Source organism: Bos indicus x Bos taurus, chromosome 10 (assembly GCF_003369695.1).
Source record: "Bos indicus x Bos taurus breed Angus x Brahman F1 hybrid chromosome 10, Bos_hybrid_MaternalHap_v2.0, whole genome shotgun sequence".
NCBI classification, from domain to species: domain Eukaryota; kingdom Metazoa; phylum Chordata; class Mammalia; order Artiodactyla; family Bovidae; genus Bos; species Bos indicus x Bos taurus.
Genome location: NC_040085.1, coordinates 81,785,455 through 81,805,005, shown reverse-complemented (window position 1 = coordinate 81,805,005; position 19,551 = coordinate 81,785,455). Strand labels below are relative to the sequence as shown.

The 19,551-nt window shown below is 45.0% G+C and overlaps 1 long non-coding RNA gene across 2 annotated transcripts in view; it reads left to right on the top strand.

The window, feature by feature from the left end:
- LOC113899149 overlaps positions 1-18,934 on the top strand; it is a 29,266-nt gene extending 10,332 nt beyond the window's left edge. Inside the window, exon 3 of one of the 2 annotated variants that reach the window (XR_003512849.1) lies at positions 18,218-18,934. This is a non-coding gene — a long non-coding RNA (uncharacterized LOC113899149). Of the gene's footprint in view, positions 1-11,553; positions 11,663-18,217 lie in introns of those variants that run through there. The other variant, XR_003512848.1, reaches the window with a different exon arrangement.
- The last annotated feature ends 617 nt before the right edge of the window (positions 18,935-19,551 follow it).

Genomic DNA, 19,551 nt, shown 5'->3' with positions numbered 1-19,551 from the left:
ATAAGCAACCTGATTGGACTAAAGGAGCATCTTGGTAGCGTTTGGTAGAAGTGCAAAAGCAGTGTCAGAGTGTGCATCAGAACCTGGGGACTCCTAATGGAATGAATGGCTGGGCCCCACCCGCAGAATTTCTGCTTTAGCAGGTCTGGACGAGATCTGAGAACCTGCATCGTTAACAAGTTCCCAGGTGCTGCTGTGGCTGGTCCAGAGCTTCACTTTGAGAATCATGTGCTAAAGCATACTTTTCAAAAAGATAAAAACAGCTGTCATACATGTATAAAATGACTATGTGTTAAAGATTTATTTGTTATATAATGAGAGAACTAGGAAGTTGTTAAAACCAGTTAGAGGGAAAATTTGAACAGAATTATATAAACAGTCGGAGAAGGCGATGGCACCCCACTCCAGTACTCTTGCCTGGAAAATCCCATGGACGGAGGAGCCACGTAGGCTGCAGTCCATGGGGTCGCTGGGAGTCGGACACGACTGAGCGACTTCACTTTCACTTTTCACTTTCACGTATTGGAGAAGGAAATGGCAACCCACTCCAGTGTTCTTGCCTGGAGAATCCCAAGGACCAGGGAGCCTGGTGGGCTGCCGTCTATGGGGTCGCACAGAGTCGGACAAGACTGAAGTGACTTAGCAGCAGCAGCAGCATATAATCAGTAATATTGAGATGAATTTGCCAATGGATGTAAAACTACTTAATATAGAGCAATGAACTGGAATGGGGTTCAGTTCAGTCAGTTCTGTCACTCAGTCGTGTCCGACTCTTTGCGACCCCACGAATTACAGCATGTCAGGCCTCCCTGTCCATCACTAACTCCCGGAGTTCACCCAAACTCTTGTCCATCGAGCTGGTGATGCCATCCAGCCATCTCATCCTCTGTCGTCCCCTTCTCCTCCTGCCCCCAATCCCTCCCAGCATCAGAATCTTTTCCAATGAGTCAACTCTTCGCATAGGTGGCCAAAGTATTGGAGTTTCAGCTTTAGCATCATTCCTTCCAAAGAAATCCCAGGGCTGATCTCCTTTAGAATGGGGTTAGTTTTTCTAAAAACTAGTGTGTCTCTATAGGAGAAATTAATTTTCACTTTCATGGCTAAGAAACATTTGCATTACTTTCAGTTTTTCTACAACTAAACGTCTATCCTTACAGGGTTGTAGACTAGCTAAGACCATAGAAGGACAACCATAAGCCTGCATCTTTGTGGAATCTGACAATCTCCGGAGAGCCCCTGGATCATTTGGAGGGCTTGTGGAAACACAGCTTGCCGGGGCCACCCCCAGAGTTTCTGCCAGGGTTGAGGAGATTTGGAGCTCTGACTTCTTAAAAAGACTTCCAGCCGATCTTCCCGTTCTTTGCCCCACCTTCACCCTCACTTCCAGAGATTTCTGGCGCCTGATGTTTGGGGCAGGCTATGTTCCTTCTTTCCCTAGCACTATGTAAGTATTTAACTTTCTCTACTGGCTAAGCTGTCAGCTCTTTGGCCATTTGCTTTCCGGTGTCCAGCGTTTTGTTGCTGTCACTTCCTCTCCTGTTGCTCTGTCATCGTGAGTTTCTGATTCCCTCCTTTAAAAATCCACATCCCTTTGTTGCCATTTTTGTAGAGTTTCAGAAGGAAGTGGCACCCACGGAATCCATCGTCTTGCCTCATGAGCCCCGTCACAGCACTCTGAAACGTGCTGTGGCCTGATTATCACTGTGCCTGTTTTAAAAGTGAGGAAAGAGACACAGAATTTACTTGACCATGAATCGACTTTTTCAGATCCCATTCCATTCCAGGCTTTTTCCACAAGAAAGATCATTCTAGCGTGTTCTGGTGTTCCAAGGTCCTTTCACAGCGTGTCTCTCATTGGCTCCTCATTACAGTCCAGTGAGACAAGCAAAGCAGATATGAGAGTCTCCTTTTTATGACTGTGAAGACTGAGCTCTGAAAGCGGAAGGGACTTGCCCAAGATCATACAGCTTAATGTGCTTTAAGCCTACTATTTCCAAGTTCAAGTTCCCAAGGTCAGTGTCCTTCCTCCTGATGACTCTCAGTTCAGTTCAGTTGCTCAGTCATGTCTGACTCTTTGCAACCCTATGGACTACAGCACGCCAGGCTTCTCTGTCCATCACCAACTCCCGGAGCTTACTCAAACTCATGTCCATTGAGTCGGTGATGCCATCCAACCATCTCATCCTCTGTCATCCCCTTCTCCTCCCGCCTTCAATCTTTTCCAGCATCAGGGTCTTTTCCAATGAGTCAGTTCTTTGCATCAGGTGGCCAAAGTATTGGAGTTTCAGCTTCAACATCAATCCTTCCAATGAATGTTCAGGACTGATCTCCTTTAGGATGGACTGGTTGGATCTCCTTGCAGTCCATGGGACTGTCAACAGCCTTCTCCAACACCACAGTTCAAAAGTATCAATTCTTCGGCACTCAGCCTGATGACTCTAGGGCCGCTTTAAAGAGATTTTTATATAATAAAACATCTGTGTGTGTGTGTGTGTGTTGTGTGTGTGTGTTTGTCTGTGTTAGTCGCTCAGTTGTATTAGACTCTTTGCAACCCCATGGACTATAACCCACCAGGCTCCTCTATCCATGGGATTCTCCAGGCAAGAGTACTGGAGCAGGTAGCCATTGCCTACTCCAGGAGATCTTCCAGGAATCAACCTGGCACTCCACACTGCAGGCAAACTCTTTACCATCTGAGCCACCCGAGAAGCCCTATCCAGTTACTCTACATATATTTGCTGAATGCCTGCTGTGCACCTGCCGCTCTGGGTGCTGGGCTTCTAAGGAAACGAGATGACCGGGAGTAGCAGATACTGCTGGTGCTACCCACACCCATGTCTCTCATCTCAGAGGTCACCTGCAGACAGCTCCTGCATGTGCTCATGGCCTCCTGCCTCTCTGCCTGAGCTATCAGGGAGTGAGGATCTTAGGAGTGACCCTCGAATGATCAAGGGTGGGAGTCGGTGGATAAGCCTCTGAGCTTCCTTGCTCCACATGGGATACTTTTAGGCACATTTTATACAGTCTCTATGAGGGACCTCCAGGACTGAGCCTCAGTTGCCCACAGTTTTATTACACTCCCCCCAGCCCATTAACACACCATGGCTTCCTCTTTTCCTATCACTTCCCCATTTGCTCATATATGCCTTCTGGGATCACTTCCTCAATAAGTGACCTGCTCTCAAATCCTTATCTTAGGGTCTGCTTTTGGGTGGTGAAGGGGGTGGGGGGAGCCACACGAAGATCCTGGGCTTCTAAAATCCAATTCCCTGCCCTTTTCCTCCCACCCTGAGGACATAGTCACCTCTCCCCTCAATGGTATAAGCTGCAGGAAGGAATGGACAGTGCTATTCATTCTGTATCTCGGGTGCTTAAAAAACTGCTTGGTACATGGCGCATGCTCAAAAAAATATTTGTTGATTCCATGAATAATGAGTATTGTTACACTGATCATAAGAGAGAGGAGTCCGAGAGACTCTCATGGAATGATGTAGGGGTAAAAAAGCAACAACGTCTGCCTCGTTTTTGTGTTTTAGAAGTACTGTTAATATCCTGAAGATTTCATTTTGGCCATTGTCTCCCCCAGACCAGCGGAAAGAGGAAGGAGGTGGGAACCTGAGCTGTGGTCTGTGGCAGGCAGTGCTTGCCAGGAGAGGGAGGGTGCCTGTGAGGCTGGCCTTGGAGAAGCGGCTGTGAGTCACTAGCTCAGACTCAGAGGCAGCTGAAAGTGAGGCCATTAGCACCGCCGGGGACTGTTCCCAGGAAGAAGCCAGCTCTGACCTTAGTGTGTTCTGTGCAGGGGAATTCCTGTGACGCTGGAGCGGGGAAGAGAAGCTGAAGCAGAGCCTCAGCTCGCACTGAGCACTAGTCTACACTAACTCTCAGCAGTAGTTTCAGGAGCTTGTAGGTTGGATGACATCTTGTGTTAAGTGTCTTAAGTCCCTGAGTTTTGATCGAAGGATGTGCTTTTTGAGTTCTTTTTCCTTCTGAGGCCATCTGGTGGCTATTGGGGAAAATTCAATCTCAGACTGAGAAGCTGGTTTTTTTTTTCAATGAGAGTTTATTCCAGACCAGTAATTCTCTTCTTGGCCTCTGATGTCCGCCCCCCCTCCCTTTTTTTTTTTGGCTGTTCTTGGTTCTATAGTCTCAGCATCTTGGTTAATCAATAGCTACTGGGAAAGATGGCTTACGGGCGTGTAGAATCCTGGCTTTCCAAAATGATGTGTCCTGTAGTGTTGGTGAGAAAGAATATCTCAGATTTGCTTTAAGTTTCGTATTTTGCAAACTTTCCCCAGACATTATTTCCTTTAATTAGTATCTCTAATATTTGCCCACTACAATTGCCTAAAACATCACCTATTGCCTCTGTCACTTGACAAAACATACCTAAGACCTGTTCACTAGAAGCAGCATATCATTGAAACAAATTCAAGAAAACCTAAACAAATCGAAAACTAGATCATTTTCATAGCTTGGAAGACATAATACCATGAAGATGTCAGTTCTATCCAAATTCATCTTTAGATTTAGTGCAATCCCAATCAAAATACTGGCAGATTTTATTTTGTGGAAATGGACAGGCTGATTGTAAAAGTCATATGGAAATTCAAACAGCTGAGAAGAGTTAAGATCATTTGGAAGAAGAAAAAGAAAGCTGGGAGACGTATGCCAGCAAGATCAAGATGTATTAATATTATAAATCTGGAGTACTCAGGACAGTGGGGTATTCCCACTTCTACTCCATTTTGTTTTAAGGTTTCCTTGTTTGTGTGATTCTGAAGCCTGGGATGGAGAGTGTAGGAGGCATAGAGGTCCCAGTGTACATCTCTGCTTTCTTTCAGTTGTCTAAACCAGGCTAGGGCAAACCTTACTATAGGGTTTATGCAAGAACCATTACTGGTGACTCAGGGCTCTACTGGAGATTCAGGCAATCCATATTTCCCCCTGGAGTAAAGCACCCCTTTGTTTAAAACTCTGTGATGATTTCCCATTGGATTAAGGACAGTCTCAGCTCCTTAACTGGAGTTAAATAATCCTTCTGGCCCCTGCCTGCCTTTCCAGCCTGACTTTCTTCTACCCTCACCAACCCTTTTGGACGCCTTCAGTTCCTTAGCGACTCACAGACTCCAGTCCTGGGTTCTGGCATTAGTAAGTACATCTTTTGCTTGGTGTGTTCCTCTTTCTCCTGATCCTCTGCCTCCCTGTTTGGCCCACCCTTACTGGCCTCCCATGCTTAGGTTTAGACTTTCATTCCTTGGGGAGGGTGGATCCTGGCCTCCTTAGATTGGGCACAGTCCCCTTGTCACATGCACAAGGCACCCATTGCTTCTCCCTCTTTAAAGCACTCTGCACCCTGGTTCAGTGTCTCTCCTTCCAGCAAGGTGACAACAGGAATGTATCAGTCTTGTTCACCACCTGTTCACATGTTTCCGGTTTCTAGAACAGTGCCTGGCACAGAGGAGATGCTTAATCAATATCTGTCAAACACAGGAATGAATACATGGATGCATAAATTAAAAAAACAAGTGAAGCTGCCTGCAATGCGGGAGACATGGGTTTGATCCCTGTGTTGAAAAGATCCCCTGGAGAAAGGAATGGCTGCCCACTCCAGTATCCTTGCCCGGAGAATTCCACGGACGGAGGAGGCTTGCGGGCTACAGTCCATGGGGTAACAAAGAGTCAGACACTGACTGAGTGACTTAACACTGTCACTTCTTTCATAAATTAAAACCTCATACTTGAAAGGCTGACTTTGTACAATCAAACCTCTTAAGTCTCGACAAACTTCACAGTTGGGCAAAGACCAGCAGCTGATGACACACTGGTGCCACGAATGAAACCAGAAGTGCTGCTTCGGGCCTTTCCCCCATTGCCAGAGTCTGCCCTCTCGTCTAAATGCTTGTCAGACCAGGCCAGAGTGGCTGGAACATAGCTGAGCATCTCCACCCCTGGAGCAGTAAAGCCAGTGTGGGCTCGCTGTGTCATCTTTGTGTGTGGAGTACAGAGTGTGGACCCGTTCACTCTGGTAGGCAGGAGAGAGACTTTGTTCTGAGAATCAGAGGTTTTGTCTTGTGGTGAGTTATAGCAGGAAGCCATGTGATGGGCGAGACCAGGCCATGTGCATCACGTAATGTCCCTGGAAGGCACTGCCTCTCGGGATGCGTTTGCTGTTTTGTGTGTTGGCATTGCATAAAATAAGCCACGTGTTTATGTTTACCAATTTATTTGTTCACATAGTTTTTCATTATGATGAAAGAATAAGTCTTCAGTATGACAAATTTAGAAAATGCATTCAGACAAAAAGAAGGAAATAAAAATCAAGTAATTCCATATCGAATAGTTCTGGGAAGCATACAGCCTAGGGCCTGAAAATGTTTTCATTTCAATTTCTCTTAAAATAAGAAGAAAAAAATGAACATATAACAATGAATCTAGCATGGATTCTATTCATCTTTATACTGGTGCCATCAAAAATATAATTTTCAGGGCTTCCCTGGTAGTCCAGTGGTTAAGAATCCGCCTGCGAATGCAAGGGACACAGGTTCCATCCCCAGTCTGGGGGGATCCCACATGCTGAGTCTGAGACACCAAAGCTTCAAGTCTGCTCAAGAGTCCTTTGCCCCAGATGTGGCATAGACACAGTGGAGATCTAAAGGAACATGCAACAGAGACATTGGGGCAACCAAGCCGGTGCCCACAACTCCTGAAGCCCGCACTCTAGCGCCCATGAGTCGCTACTGAAGCCTTTTCTCTCGAGACCTTGTGCTCCACAACAAGAGAAGCCGCCTCAATGAGAAGCCCACGCACTGCAACTAGAGAGCAGCCCTCGCTCGCTGCAACTAGACAAAGCCCATCTGTAGCAAAAAAGAGCCAGCACAGCCAAAAGTAAGTAAATAGCTAAATAAAGTAACATAATCATTAACAAATACATATAATTTTCAACATTTTTTTGGTGAAGGAAGACATCCATGAAAGCAAGATTTCCTAAGGCCCGCAAATGTCATGAGGTGATGCTGGTAGAAATAATCACTTTTAATATTTTGTTGTTAGCTCCCAGTGCACCCGTATCCTGTTTATGCAACACATGTTTACACAGATGTATATTTATATTGATTTTACAAAAATTTTAAAAAATACATTTACTCAGATTTATATATATATATTTAACAACAATGTATTGTTGTTTAACATGCCTTTCCACATTATCAAGTGCTCTTCTAAATTGTTTTTCTTAAATTCAAATAAGTATTTAATTATAGAAATAACACTTTGAACATCCTTCTTCATGCCTGCATAGTATTCCAATGAGTGGAACCTATTTTTGTTGTTCCCAGGCTTTTGCTATCATAAATGACAGTAAGATAATCATTCTCACAGCAACATCATTGAATCTATCCATGATTATTTCCTTGGAGCGAATTCCTACATGTATCATTTTGAACTTCATACACTATATATATATTAACAATGGATAAATCCGAGTGCAACTTGGATCTTCTTTGACAACTGCTGTAAGACACCCCAGGGCTTTGTCTTCCCTGTGGTGATGCTGCAGCAGCCTCTCCTTGCTTTAGGATGGACATGTGTGAGTGTGTGATCATGGGAGCCTGGGGAACCCCTGTGTCCTGAGGTCCCCTCTCAGTGTGCGATGGTAACTCAGCAACTATTAGTCAAATGAACCAGTGGATGAATGTATACTTGGTGTGAATGTCAGTTCACAAACTCAGATAGTCAAGAACATTAAATTCTTTGTATTAAGTCAACTTGGGTTTATCCCATGTGTTGAACTGCTGAGAAGTTAAATTTCAGTGATTATTGAGTCTCCCCCACAGCACCTGTCTTTTCCAGTTAGATCTTGAAACCTTAAGCTCCAAAACCTCATCTGAAATACTCTGCTTGTCCTGTGTCCCACTGGCTACTCTGAGACCCCGGTGTCTGTCTTGTATGTTCCTTTAGATCCTCGCTGTGTCTATGCCACATTTGGGGCAAAGGACTCTTGAGGAGACTTGAAGCTTTGGTGTCTGGGGCTCAGCACCCCTAGGTATACCAGTTAGCCGTCCATCCCTTCAGGTCTTGCTGGAAAGAGATGCAAGGCTCTACACTGCAAACTGGAAGATTCTCTCTTGGTACTCCTACTATGAGGACATACCTCTTCACTACATTTTCTTAGTTCTTATCTCTCTCTTCTTCAACCTTTCCACCCCCCAAAAAGCAAAGGAGGCATTGATTTACAGCTCTCTTGCTTTCTGTGCTGCAAAATCCAGAAGGTAAGCAATTTCAAAGGGCCTGACTTCTGGCTTGAAGTCAGAGGAAAGACAAATACAGTGGAGAGCAAACCCAAGCTAGAATCTGCTGTAGATGGAATCATGAAATGTTGATGTTAACAGCGATACCTTAAAAAAAGAGACTCCTTGTTATAATCATGCAATTGCCTTTGGGACAGGCTCAGAAGTGCTCATCTCAGCACTGGAGAAGTGGGAACTCTGATGTCATTTAAGTAACTTCTGCATTTTGATAGTAAGAACAAATCCCACAGATGCATACTTGAGCAAAAAAAGGTGTTTTTTCTTGTTCACATTTTTTGATCCCCCCCTCACCCCCATTTTGGGATTGATGTTCTCCTATGCAAAGCAGACCTGTATTCTTGCAGAGTTCCCTTGGCATTGAGTTATGTGGGAGTGAGACGGTGGGAAACTGTATGATTTTGAGAGGAAGTTGGATTTTGTGAAGGCTTTGTTTGGAGTGTGCCATAACTGCACCTGCATTTCTTGGAGTGTCTTACAAAGAAACTTCCTTTTGAGAGTCAAAATGTTTCAACTGAAGTTGTTTTCAACCAGAGGGAAATGTTTGAGAGCTCAGCCTTTGTTAGCTCAAGAGCATTGTTTCATCTGTGGTGACTGAAACAGTAATTTCCTATGGGAAGCCTTTGCCATTGAAACAGACTTTGATTTTAGAAGCAAATGTTTTGACTTTAAAGGTGGCATCCAAGAGTTACAGCTTCTTCTAATAGCTCCCCAGCCATTTATTGTAGTGCTGTTGTAGTAAGATTCTTGGGCTTGAACAAGGAAATCTGCTCGGCTAATGTTGAGAGTGTTGAGAGGTGGTGTGGTTCAGCAGTGGGGAGCAGACCCCTTACAGCCTGGCTGGGGGGTTTTCAGTCCTCACTGTGCCGCTTCCAAGCTGGAATCTTGGGCAAGTGATGTAATTGTTCTGGATCTCAGTTTTTGCATCTATAAAAGGGGGTGATGATAGTATGCACTTGCCAAGATCGGTGTAATTACTAAAGAATTAATGTAATAAAAAGCCCTTCAGTCAGTTCAGTCAGTTTAGTCGCTCAGTCGTGTCTGACTCTTTGCGACCCCATGAATCACAGCACGCCAGGCCTCCCTGTCCATCACCAACTCCTGGAGTTCACTCAGACTCATGTCTATCGAGTCAGTGATGCCATCCGGCCATCTCATCCTCTGTCATCCCCTCCTCCTCCTGCCCCCAATCCCTCCCAGCATCAGAGTCTTTTCCAATGAGTCAGCTCTTCGCATCAGGTGGCCAAAGTATTGGAGTTTCAGCTTCAGCATCAGTCCTTCCAATGAATACCCAGGACTGATCTCCTTTAGGATGGACTGGTTGGATCTCCTTGCAATCCAAGGGACTCTCAAGAGTCTTCTCCAACACCACAGTTCAAAAGCATCAATTCTTCGGTGCTCAGCTTTCTTCACAGTCCAACTTTCACATCCATACATGACCACTGGAAAAACCATAGCCTTGACTAGACGAACCTTTATTGGCAAAGTAATGTCTCTGCTTTTGAATATGCTATCTAGGTTGGTCATAACTTTCCTTCCAAGGAGTAAGCGTCTTTTAATTTCATGGCTGCAGTCACCATCTGCAGTGATTTTGGAGCCCAGAAAAATAAAGTCTGACACTGTTTCCACTGTTTCCCCATCTATTTGCCATGAAGTGATGGGACCGGATGCCATGATCTTTGTTTTCTGAATGTTGAGCTTTAAGCCAACTTTTTCACTCTCTTCTTTCACTTTCATCAAGAGGCTTTTTAGTTCCTCTTCACTTTCTGCCATAAGGGTGGTGTCATCTAGAGAAATCTAATAAGGGCCATAGCTTTAGTATTGTATCCATATTAATTTCCTGGTTTTGATTGTACTGTGACTACATAGGGTACTATTATTGAAGCAAGCTGAGCAAAGGGTACACAGGAAGTCTTTAGTATTTCTATGTGAATCTAAATCTATTTCAGAGTAAGAAGAAAGAGCACCTGGAGGGGGCCTTCCCAGGTGGTCCAGGAGTTAAGACTTCGCCGTCCAATGCAGGGGGTGTGGGTTCAGTCCCTTGTTGGGGAACTAAGATCCCACTTGCCTGGAGGCCAAAAAAGCAAAATATGAAACAGAAGCAATATTGTAACAGATTCAATAACAACTTTAAAAAATGGTCCACATAAAAATATCTTTTCAAAAAAAGCACTTAGAGGCACTATATTTGATTGTGTGATTCTTTGAATAAGGTTTGTCTTTGACATGAGGCTGTAAGTTCTCTGAAGTTACGGCCCATGACTGCCCATCCCCCAGCACCTAGCCCAGTGCCTGGCCCATAGAAGGCCTTCAGTAAATATTTGAATGAATACAGAAGTTGAGATGCTGAAGGGGCTGGCCAGTAAGTGCCTAAACAACCAAAGAGAGACAAACCACTTCCTGTATCTGGGGAGTGGGAGGAAAGAGGCAAGAGGGTCATGCACTGATTTTTAGCGGAGCCTTCAACACACACTCATGCTTATACACATACACACTGCAAATTGGAAAAGTAGTTTGAGCCCATGGGGAAGGGGATATTTCCCCCCCTACTCTTCATGAGTTCTTTGGGCTGGTCAAATAATTAAATTGACACAAAGCAGATGAGCAGGAGAAAGGAAAAAAAAGCAATTTAATTTGTATGCATGGAGGTTTCATAGAAATAGGGCCCCTGGAATGACTAAAGCAGACTGTGTTTATATCATTTTTCGACAAGGAAATAATTTTTTTGTGAAGATTAAACAAGGGGCCTTGTGCTTGGGATAGTAGACCAATGAAGAAGTGACAAAAATTGTTTATACTGTTTTCTTAGCCTCGAATTCCTTAACTCTGGTGATAAGGAAACTTTCTATGCTCCTGGCATAGGGAGGATACTTTCCCATGGGAGATTTATTTCCTCCTTTCAGGGGGGAAAGAGAGGGTGTTGTAGTGTTTCTTTTTATATTATTTTTCCCCCCACTGGCTGTTTCCTAGGTAACTTTAATTCAAAATAATCACTGCGTCATAGCTTGAGGCAGACTGCTCTGAGTCCCAGCAAGTCCAATGCCAGAATTGATAGTACGCAGGGCAATGGCATACCATCAGGACCGCCAGGTGATTCCTACAGTCAAGTAATGCAGCGGGCGTTCCTCAGAGCTGCAGGTGACCCCAGGAACGTGGGATGGACCAATATTATCCAAATCCTGGGTGGCTCGGTTTGGCAAATAAGTGTAGATATTGTAGGGGAGGCATAACTTTATCTCTACCCTTTTAGGGTCTCTGCTGGCCCCGAGAATTAAACTGACATAAGACAGAAGCACAAGCTGGAATCAAGATTGCAGGAGAAATATCAGTAACCTCAGATATGCAAGTGACACCACCCTTATGGCAGAAAGTGAAGAAGAACTAAAGAGCCTCTCGATGAAAGTGAAATAGGAGAGTGAAAAAGCTGGCTTAAAGCTCAACATTCAGAAAACTAAGATCATGGCATCCAGTCCCATCACTTCATGTCAGATAGATGGGGAAACAATGGAAACAGTGAGAGATTTTATTTTTTTGGGCTCCAAAATCACTGCAGATGGTGACTGCAGCCATGAAATTAAAAGACGTTTGCTCCTTGAAAGAAAAGCTATGACCAACATAGACAGCATATTAAAAAGCAGAGACATTACTTTGCCGACAAAGGTCCATCTAGTCAAAGCCATGGTTTTTTCAGTAGTCATGTATGGATGTGAGAGTTGGACTATAAAGAAAGCTGAGTGCCGAAGAAGTGATGCTTTTGAACTGTGGTGTTGAAGAAGACTCTTGAGAGTCCCTTGGACTGCAAGGAGATCCAGCCAGTCCATCCTAAAGGAAATCAGTCCTGAATATTCATTGGAAGGACTGATGCTAAAGCTGAAGCTCCAATCCTTTGGCCACCTGATGCGAAGAACTGATTCACTGGAAAAGACCCTGATGGTGGGAAAGATTGAAGGCGGAAGGAGAAGGGGATGACAGAGGATGAGATGGTTGGATGGCATCACCGACTCAATGGACATGAGTTTGGGTAAACTCTGGGAGTTGGTGATGGACAGGGAGGCCTGGTGTGCTGCAGTCCATGCGGTCACAAAGAGTTGGACATGACTGAGCAACTGAACTGAACTGACCGAAGACAGATTGATAGGAGAAAAGTATACAGATTTTCCAGAGGACAAAGACGACCCCCCAAGAAACCAATAGGCCACAGTGCTCATACGCTAGGTTGAACAAAGAATAGCAATTGTGGAAAAGTTGCTAAAGTTCAGTCACTCAGTCGTGTCCGACTCTTTGCGATCCCATGAATTGCAGCACTAGTGAGACTAAAGGGAGATGAGAGTAATCTTAACAAGGTCTGTTTTTGTACAGATTTCTCTCTGCCTTGACTCCCCATCTCTGGTGGTTCTTTCCTCCTGTTATCAGGAGCGTTAACTGAGTCAAGTCATATGGCTTGCAGCACAACAGGCCAATAAATCAAGAGACGAGCTGTTGGGGCAAGGAGTAGTGACTTTATTTGGAAAGCCAGCAAGACTGAGAAGATGGAGGACTAGGGTCCCAAAGAACTTGTCTTACCTGAGTTAGAATTCAGGCTTCTTTTATAAGAAGAAAGTGGAGGGGAGGGCGGGGGTGGCTGATTGTTGCAAACTTTTGGTTCCGGAATCCTTTGTTCTTGCAATGTCCATGTAGGTCTGGTCACAAAGTTCCTATAAACCTCCAATGAGACAAATGTTATTCTCTGTTCTGCAACATTTTTTTTTTTTAAATCTCTATGTGAATGGAAAAGTGTTATACCTTTAAAGGTCAGAGCCTTGAGAATGGGCCATCCTGTGTATTTCAGGCTACAGACAACATTCTTTTGCAAAAGGTGTAGAGCCAGCATGACTCAGCACAGACAACAGAGCACACAGGTGAGAGCTAAAGGGGTACATCCGGTGTGGAGGCAAGGTCACTCTTCTCTGTTACAGGAGGGGTCTTTCACACGGGAGTATTAATTCCTGCCTTCAGGGGGGAAAGGAAAGGTCAGAATGACATTCTTGCATCTGCTATTCTTTAGCTAAAAATAGCCCTTATGCCAACGTGTCATTTCAAAAAAATTTTTTTTTGGCCATGCCACTTGGCCCATGGGACCTTAGTTCCCTTCAGTTCAGTTCAGTAGCTCAGTCGTGTCTGACTCTTTGTGACCCCATGAATCGCAGCACGCCAGGCCTCCCTGTCCATCACCAACTCCTGGAGTTCGCTCAAACTCATGTCCATCAAGTTGGTGATGCCATCCAGCTGGTGATGCCATCCAGCCATCTCATCCTCTGTCGTCCCCTTCTCCTCCTGCCCCCAATCCCTCCCAGCATCAGAGTCTTTTCCAATGAGTCAACTCTTCGCATCAGGTGGCCAAAGTATTGGAGTTTCAGCTTTAGCATCGGTCCTTCCAATGAATATTCAGGACTGATTTCCTTTAGGATGGACTTGCTGGATCTCCTTGCAGTCCAAGGGACTCTCAAGAGTCTTCTCCAACACCACAGTTCAAAAGCATCAATTCTCCGGCGCTCAGCTTTCTTCACAGTCCAACTCTCACATCCATACATGACCACTGGAAAAACCATAGCCTTGACTAGACGGACCTTTGTTGGCAAAGTAATGTCTCTGCTTTTGAATATGCTATCTAGGTTGGTCATAACTTTCCTTCCAAGGAGTAAGCGTCTTTTAATTTCATGGCTGCAATCACCATCTGCAGTGATTTTGGAGCCCCCCAAAATAAAGTCTGACACTGTTTCCACTGTTTCCCCATCTATTTCCCATGAAGTGATGGGACCAGATGCCATGATTTTACCAGGGATGAACCCCATCCCCCGTGCAGTGGAAGTGCAGAGCCTGAACCACTGGACCGCCAAGGAAGTCCCCAAAGTGGCATGTTTTGAGATGACACATTCTGCCACCTTCATCATCTTTTCCTGTATTCAAATGCTAAATGCAATCACAGTTACTTTAATGCTGTTCTAGTCTAAGGAGTGATGGAATGCTATTTTGCTAGAATATCCTGGGAATCAGGGAAAGAGGGTCAAGCTCAAGAATTACGCTCTGCCACTGGCAGCATCAGAGTCACACCAAGTGAGTGATAAGCCCACCAGGATATCACAGAGTTCAAACTGATAGCACTATTTATGATTTGAAAGTATGTTAGAAATTGAAATCTCCTTTGATGTATTTGTGCCTCTAAGAAATACAAAGGGTTTTGGTGAGAATTAGGTTTCTATATTACAGAGTGTTAAATCAGACTTTTCAAACAATTCCTAGGCAAAACTTACAGAATCCAAAAGCATTTCCTAGATGTTATTCACAATGCCTGAATTACAAAGAGTTTTATTTAGGGTTATTTCCCATAATTCCAAATACTTACAATCTAGTGTTTTCCTTTGATATACACCCTACCACTGGGGAGGGTAAGATATGTAACGAATACTCTATAGTTCATAGAACTGGACAGAACCACTTCAGAACCTGTCTATGAAACCAAATATAATCCCTTGTCCCTGTTTTGTAAATTAAAAGGCATCAGTCTCCCAGGCCTCCCATGAGTCTCAAAAGGTTGGTTCAAGAGTTAATGACTAGGAAATGTGAAGATGTAGAAACAAAGAATAACTCTTGGGCTGGGAAACTGGTAACACTTTAGACTATAAATCTGTCACACAGCAGAATCACCGAATACCCAGTTCCCTGGAAGATAAAGGCTTGACATACATTCCTAAGTTGTTTTTACAGTAAGCAGATTCCCTACCACGTGAAAACTGGTGACCACAATCACATGGACCCTAGGCCAGTTGAAACCAAAAGGTTGATGATACTTGAAACCACTTCCATGCCAACCAAGCCGAGAACTGTTCATGAGCTGATTGCGAGCCTGCGACCCCTCCCTCACATTGCCTTTAAAATACTTCCCCTGAAAGTCATTGGGAAGTTAAGGTCCTTTGAGCATGACCTGCTCCTTCTTATTTGGAGCCCTGCAATAAATACTCTTGAACACTAGTTTACTTAGGGCTTCCCTGGTGGCTCAGATGGTAAAGAATCAGCCTGCAATGCGGGAGACCTGGGTTTGATCCCTGGGTTGGGAAGATCCCCTGGGGGAGGGCATGGCAACCCACTCCAGTATTCTTGCCTAGAGAATCCCGTGGATAGAGGAGCCTGGCAGTCTACAGTCTATGGGGCCGCAAAGAGTCGGACACGAGTGAACAACTAAACATAACAAACATAATAAATGCTCTGGACTTCCCAGGTGGCTCAGTGATAAAGAAACCAGCTGCAAAATGGGAAACACAGATTCAATCCCTGGGTGGAGAAGATTCCCTGGAGAAGCAAATGGCAACCCACTCCAGTATTCTTGCCTGGGAAACCCCATGGACAGAGAAGCCTGGTGGGCTACAATCCATGGGGTTGCAAAAGAGTTGGACACGACTTAGCGACTGAACAACAATGACGACAGTAGATACTCTACTTTTCTTTACCACTACCTGGTGTCAGTAGATTGGCTTAACTGCACGTGAGTGAGAGTACCCAAGATCGGATCCAGAGTGCCCCCAAGTAGGTACCTGGTTCTTAAAGCCATGAACTGTGTCTGTGACTGTGGATCATCTTTGGTGTTCTCCACCACCCTCCTCATATACCATATTGTTCTGCAAATTGTTGGTAGTTTATATTGGCCACACTGCACAGCATGTGGCATCTTAGTTCTCTGACTAGGGATTGAACCTGTGCCCCCTGCAATGGAAGCGTGGCATCTTAACCACTGGACCACCAGGGAAGTCTCATTGACAGATTTTGTAAAGCTCTCCACTGAGTTCTATTACCATATATAGACTTAATATATATTTATTATATTACTATTACTAGTAGTAATATTACTATTACTAATAGACTTACTGGAGAAGGGAAAGGCTACCCACTCCAGTATTCTGGCCTAGAGAATTCCATGGACTGTATCATCCATAGGGTCACAAAGAGTTGAACACTACTGAGCAACTTTCACTTCCCTTCACTTCCACTTCCTTCACAATAATCTTGCTATTATATATATATATATATAATCAGTTGCATTTCTAAAAATTCTTAATGGTGTTATTATAAAATAATTATGTGTTTCTTGAAACAAATGCAAAAGGTACAGAAAGGTGTAAAGAAAATAAAATCAATCATAATTGTACCATATAACAACAAGCATGGTTCACAGCTTCACATTTAACCTGGACTCAGAGATATTTTTCTGCACAAGAGTGGATTTACTAGTGCACAGTTAATAACTTGGTTTTTTTCACCCAATTATTATCTAGAGATTTCATGTCATTAAGTATAGATCAACGTCATCATCTTTAATGATATTATGTATGGGCTGTAATTTCAACCCCTATTGTTGAACATTTAGGGTATGGCCATATTTTCTTTATTATATGTTAAAGTTTAGTGGATATCTTTGCATATACTTTTAGGGGAAAGATCGCTGGGAGTGGAATTATTGTGACTACAGTTTAAACCCTGATTATATCCTAAATTGTTAAAAGACATTGAACACATGGACATATGTCTAGTTTCCCCACCTTGACCATAACTTCTAGAATAGAAGGCTTGTATGCCTAGGTGTCCTTTACAAATCCTAGCACAGCCCTGGGGACTGGCAGTGATTTTGGCTGCAAGTTATGGAAACCAGCATAAGAGTAGTTTACATCAAAAAGCTGCTTAGTTAGCTCACATAATTAAGAAGTCTGGGTGTAGACAGCTAGGGGTTGCTGTAGCAGGTGGGTAGTGTCACCAGGGACCTGGGCTTCTTTCCCCCTCCATTTCAGCACACCCCAAGGACGCTATGTCGTTGGGCTTGCATCTGACTATGGAGGATGCCTGCCTCGTCACCAGGCGTGCTATCTTCCCACACTCTCATCCAGAGAGGAAAATATTTCCCAAAAGCCGCTCATGGAGAATTCCCCTTCTCCCTTTTGGCCCAGAACTGGTTACAAGGTTTCTTCCAGCTGCCAAGGAGACTGGAGAGGTGAGTCTTTGGTGTTTTCAGCTCCTCCTGTGAGAGGAGGAAGTCAGGAAAAGGCTGTTGGGTGGGTCACCAACAAACAGAGCCCAGTGCCAGGGCTCACATCTGCCCTGAGCTGGTATCTAGATCATCTCCTTTCTCCTTTCCTCTTAGTCTCCTGTGAAGAACTAATTCGTGTGGTGTCACAGTAGCTGTGGCACCCTCTGGGACAGAGTTCTTGGGACTGCCTGGGACTGACAAAGACTCTTGAGTCAGGCTCCTCTGAGCCCACTTCATGACTATGCCCTAACCTCAGCCTGTCCTTGCTGGGCTTGCATCAGCCCAGTTGCAGTAGCAAGAATCCTGCTGAGTAGGTTTAGGGAGATTCCCCCACCCTTGATAGTTGATCACTCTGGCTGTCTTGAGCAAGAATCCTGTTGATTTAGCAAGAATGCCCCACTCATGATGTCTCCTCTTAATGATTTCCCATCCACTGATATCCCGTCCCTCTCCTGGCTCCTTGGCTATAAATCCTCACTTGTTCTTGTGTTGGGAGTTGGGCCTGATCTCTCTACCCTACTGCAATAGTCTTGACACCTACTATGATGGTCCTAAATAAAACCTTCCTTCTCATTTCAATAAGTGTCAGAATTATTTTTTTCTATAATAGTTATGCTACCCTGACTTCTTCCCACCTGAGCATTTGATGGGGCTTTTTACTTGTTCTTGTGGGGATCCTCCAAGAGAAACTCAGGCCCCATAATGGCCTGGGGCTGTGGAAGGTGGCACCACGGATTCTCAGGGATTGAGAAAGACTTGGATCGCTTCCAGTTTTAAAGGCTCCCTGTGAATTAAAATACAAAGAGCAGAACCCTAACAACATTATAAAATTTGATTTATTTTAAATGTTTGCCTTCAACAGATTAGTCCATTAAATACAAAGGAAACACCGCAGTGGAACTGGCTGGGGTGATCATTGAATTGGTGAACAATATTGACTCTTGGCGCACTGCATCTGGGGTGATCAGGATGAAGGCAAGCTTCAGGTTGAAGGTTGAGCATCATCTCCTTAAAATGCAGGTCTGTGCTTCTCAGTATTTCATTTGGAGGTCTTTGTGAATCTAAATTTGAGTGACTACATGCATGAGAGACCCCAGAAACAGCCCTCCGGAGAGCCCTGTGATCCCCTCAAAGGACGCAAGGCCTCAGATGCCACAATTTCACAATTAGCCCCTTGTTTCATTTCTTCCTGTCTGATTTCTCCTTCCTCTCCAGTCCCTGCGTCCCTCCTCTCCCAAACCCTCCATTCTCTTTTGATCCTTTCTTCCCCTCCCCTTCCTTCCTCCTTTTGAAAGTTTGGTCCTCTTGGGCTTTGGGAAGGACTGGAATCTGGGATCTGACTGGGAGGCTGGCAAGGAAGAGGGGAGCGTGCACCTGTGGGGTCACACAGGGGTCGCATCCGCTCCTGCCTGGGAAGGCGGAACTGAGGCTGGTGTGTGCTTCCCTGCCCTGGGGGGTGGGGGGTGGGGGGTGGGGGCAGACCTCCCCCCATCCCCTCTGCTTCAAGTTCCTGGATGTGGTTGTTGTTGTTTAATCGCTAAGTCTTGTCCGACTCTTCGCGACCCCATGGACTGCAGCATGACAGGCTCCCCTGTCCTTCACTCTCTCCTGGAGTTTGCTCAGATTCATGTCCGTTGAGTCAGTGATGCTGCTGTAGCGGGATGTGGTGACACCCAGCAGACACTGACATGATAAAAGGATCAACAGCGTCCACCACCCCAGCATCATTTCTCCAGGATTGCTCTTTGTCGAGGAGTTCCTTAACCACCTCCAGGCGGGAAGCATCTTTTTCTTTTTCCTATGACCAGAGTGTATTGGAGGGTGGGTGGCCTCTATTTCTGCAGTGGCCACTACCCCTAGTGCTGATCAGGAGTTTGATTAGTTGAGGCCGAGAGCAAAGAGACACGGTCCTCGTGTCCTCGATTTGGGGTGAAATCCTGGAACTCCTTGGCTCTGAGTGTCTGTCCTTCTGCAGCACCAACTTCCCTACCCCCATTTTTTTTTAAATCTCAGAGTCTTAATGGAGGCAAGACCCTAATAGTGTGGGGCATCTGGTCCTCGTTATTGGCCCCCCAGGTCACTCCAGAGCTGCCTGTCAGTCTCATCCACATGGCCCTGGGGAGGAGGGGGATTCTCTGCTGCTTTGCCTCCCAGAAACTCGGAGCCCCCCGGGGCCCTGTCTACACAGGCACTCCC